Genomic DNA, 4,500 nt, shown 5'->3' with positions numbered 1-4,500 from the left:
CCCTCCCCCCCCCCCCGGCCCCTCGCTCTCCGCCCTATAATCTTCCGTTGACTTTTTTATTTCACGAGGAGTCAGTCGCTCACTGTCGCCAATTCAATCTTGTGCTCGTTCTTGTATCACGTTTTCCTCATTCATTTCAATTATTTTACCTGCACTTTTTTCTGTCGAATATTTTAGTTTTTATTACTGACCCTTCGACGCGGGCTTTCCCCGTTCTCGAGGGCTGATTTCGCTGGTAAATCAGTGGGGAGTGAGCGGAGGATAACAACAAGGTAATATACACTTTTTATTCTCTCTTTTGGTTCAAAAAGTCGTGGGACTTCCGGTTATTGTGACGCGTTTTCGGGTTCGGTCTAGCTGATTTCCTAGTTTCGAGAATTTCAAGTACATATTTATTTTTTTTATTCATCCCTCTGGTGTTACAAACGTTTGCCGCCTCTCCTCAATAATTAAACCACGTCAATTATATAAAATTTCTTGTAAATTCATATTTTAATCTTATTTCAACTCTGCTTTGATTATTTAAGATCGAATATCACTGTTAGTCCTCACTTATTCATTTCTCTTCTCGTTATAGCACCATTACCCTCCTCTCACTTTCAAGTTCATAAATTTCGCCTGAAAAATTGTTTTTCTTTACAATAAAGATGACTCGATAAATTTCACTCGCGATTGAAATTGACACCGCGAGTTCTGAAATTAAAAAAATTGAATCTAAAAAAGCGATGGTTTCTTGTCGCTCCTAAAAATACAAAAATACGTTTTGTTATCTCATTGACTTCCTGACCCCTTGGCATTCAATGGTTCACGATAGCAACATATACATTACCACTGACACAAGCACTGACCGCGTACACCCGATACTTTCAGTAATAAATAATGTTTCAACGAATATTTTCAATTGTCCCTGAAGAAAAAACACAATTCCCCCCTATTCACTTAAAAAATGCAAGTAATTCCGTCATAATTCTTGTTAAAATGTTGAACCCCCGAAGATACGGCGAAATTCAATGGACATTCTCGACTTTGGCTGGGGAGAGGGGAAGAGCTGCATTAGCGAGAATTAGTGTTAATTGAAGTTCTGCCTCTGAAACTTTTTTTTTCAGTCCGGGCCCGCTCTCCCCCTCCCCCCGCGCGCGACGCCGATCCTTCTTTTCTTTGCGCTCTTCTTCTCGCTAAAAAATCGACTGCAACGACAGAAGAGAGCAGAGCAGAACAGAACAGACGAGAGATGGCTTAATCCTCTTGTTTTTCAATGACAAATTATACAAATTGCATTTAACAGAAACTTTTATCAGGCTTAAATGGGGAATTGGAGAATTATCTAATAATAAACTTTTATTGCAGGCTGAATGGATACATTACCCCGGCGATTGACTCCTCGAAGAGATGAGTAAAAAAATTATCCGAGGCATAAAGAATACATTTTGCAGTGGTTGCACAGTGGGAGTTGCTGAGCCACTGGAGATTTGGGTGGTGATGACAGAAGGAAACGAGCACAGAGAGGCTCATTCAGGGGAATATCTCACTGCTCACCACTAACTGACATTCGCCACGGATTATTGCATATTATGTTTTCAGGGAAATTGGAATCATTGCTTTCAACGTTTCGTTTATATTTATGGAATAATTAGAGGGAGAACAGAGAGGAATTATTTCAGGGGGAATTCAACACGTGTGAAACGAGAAAGACAGAAATTATTTTGTCGAAAAAAAATAGAAATTGAAATCGTTGGCTTCAATGTTTCGTTTATATTCATGGAATCATTAGAGGGAAAACAGAGAGGAATTATTTCAGGGGGAATTCAACACGTGTGAAACGAGAAAGACAGAAATTATTTTGTCGAAAAAAAATAGAAATTGAAATCGTTGGCTTCAATGTTTCGTTTATATTCATGAAATCATTAGAGGGAAAACAGAAAGGAATTCTTTCAGAGGGGAATTTAACACGTATGAAAGTACTTAGAATGCTAGAAAAATGGCAATTTTTTTGTAGAAAAAAATCAGCAGATGCGGATTTTTCTACGCGATTTATTTGTTGATATTGTTTCTGCATAAATTTGAAGGCTCTGTTCTTTGAAGGCAGATTTCAATTCACTGAACTTAATTCTCGTCAATTTGCAGTAATGAGAATCAAAAGGAAAATGAATGATTTCAGGGAAGAGTTTATGGTGATACATATGAAAAAATTTAGAATGATAGTAAAATCTTTTATCTTTCTGCACAATTTATTATCATATGATATCAATTGAATTAATTTGAAAAAAAAAATTTTTTTAATTCTAGAAAAATAGACATTATTGTATAGAAAAAAACCGATAGATTTTCATCTTTCTGAACAATTCCGTTATTATTTCCACAGAAATTCAGTAGCGAAGTGGTAAAACGATTTAACTGGACTTAGCTCTGAGTTTTCGAGGAATGTCTTCGAATCTAAGAGAGATAGCGAAATTTTAATGAAAATCTTTTTTGCAGCTCTCAATCCGCCCTCTAAGAACTGTTATAACAGAAATTTCGCTATCTGCCTTAGATTGCGAGATATTCGTTGAAAAGTGACGAATAGTCAAAATCAACTTGAACCGTTTTACCACTTTACCACCAAATATTCCCCTTTTTCATTTTATTTTAAACTTCGTAACGAAAAGAGGAAAAATCCGGTGGAAAAAATGGAAAAATTTGTGCCGAGGAATTTTCACAGAACATCCAAAGAGAATAAATTGTACAGAAAAATCAGCAACATGAACGAAAATCAACTGATGAGTGTATAAACGCCCAAGAAATAAAATGGTAAATGAATGGAAAGACGTAGGCGGGTGTTCAATGGCCAGCCGAGGTCGGTTCAATGAGGGCCCGGACTGTCCACTGCTTATTCGTCATTCCCGAGTGAATTCATACCTGCGCACATCATGTTTAGTACTTGTATCACGCTGATGACGATTAATTCGATGGAATTGTGCTTGAGTAATATTTTTAATACTCAGGGAGCGATTGATCCTGCCCTGTTCCTAAGTACTAGTGCCGCAGGAGTGACTAGACTGGGCTAGAAATTACCATGTCTCCTGCTGCTCAAGTGCTTATCAATGGGTCGGGACTTGCATCTATAAACAAGTGGTTGACGCCGAACGCTATCGAAACTTCGATGTGTCCCTCACGCAACGACGTGGGTTTATTTACTGTCACCAAATTAACGTTTGTATTTTGATTTTTTTTTATTGTGGAATAAAAGGAATTAATGGAGCTGTTCTGATGTTATTTATTCGGACGCTGTTGAACCCAACATTGTGTTAAAAAAAATTGAATCATGTCTTCGGGAAACTTCAGAGGTTTAACTTTGCCAGGATTATCATGGGGTAAATTGCTTCGATTTATGCTGTCCATGAATGTTATGAGGACTCGGCAGTGAAGCGGTAAAACGGTTCAAGTCGATTTTGACAAGTGCTCAGTTTTCAGCGGTTTGGAAGAGCACCCGATGCATAATCGGAAGCTCCCGGGTTCAAATCCCGGTCTGGCCTATCCATTTTTCTTCAGTAAAAATGTTCTAGTTATTGAGAATAATCCCGTTTCCCTTCCTACCTCATCCAAATCCCATCCGCTCATTTCCTATGACGCCACAAAGATGTGGAACGCTATATAAATTCCCTTCTTTAATGTAAAAAAAATTCTATAGAAAAATCTAGAAAAGGCTAGGGATTTCCAGAACTGGTGATTTATTTGGTTATTCTGACGATTTATTTCGTTAACAGGGCTTGGTACAACCGGTCCTTTGCGTCATTTCTCTAACTGAAAATAGCCGAATAGTTGAAATCAATGAATGAATAAAATTTCAGACAACATTCATTTCGATTGAAAGCTTCGAGGCCCGACCGGGCCGAAATTTCGGTAAATAGCGAAAGTAACAACTCCAAATTAGAATAGAAAATTAAAATTAATCTTGGTATATTAACGAGTTTGTCTCAATGAGAGACGGCTGGGGCACAGAGCGGAAAGAGAAATAGAGCCAGAATATTACCAAAAAAGGCTCTGGACCTTTAAGGGTGCCAAGTGAATTTGGTGATGACCTTGAAAATTGACATTCACCAACAAAGTTATAATTTTTTAAATTAATAGTATTAGACAGATGGTGAACATCGGTGACAATTTTAAAATTTTAGAACTTATGGATATCGAGAAATTAAATAAACAAAATCAATCTTATACACGGCCTCTTATGGAGTTTTGATTAAATTGAACGTTTCAACCCCCTAGGAACTCAAGAAAAATTTGAAAAAATTTGAAGATATGGGGAATGATGTGTTCAATGTGATGGCGACAAAAAACAATGGGGTACCGGGGTGAATAAGAGAGATATTTCAACCCGCCGTACCCATTTGATCCCATGCTTTCTCGAGGTTCGTCACGCGAAATAGAGGATTTTCCGCATTTATTTTCTCGATGTCTAGTTCCGGTTGCGGGTTTGAAATTTCGTCGGATGGATGAATACATATTTCTCCAATGATGGAG

Source organism: Diachasma alloeum, unplaced genomic scaffold (genome assembly GCF_001412515.2).
Source record: "Diachasma alloeum isolate Michigan unplaced genomic scaffold, Dall2.0 Dall_scaffold_00286, whole genome shotgun sequence".
NCBI classification, from domain to species: domain Eukaryota; kingdom Metazoa; phylum Arthropoda; class Insecta; order Hymenoptera; family Braconidae; genus Diachasma; species Diachasma alloeum.
This window is presented reverse-complemented; position numbering follows the sequence as displayed.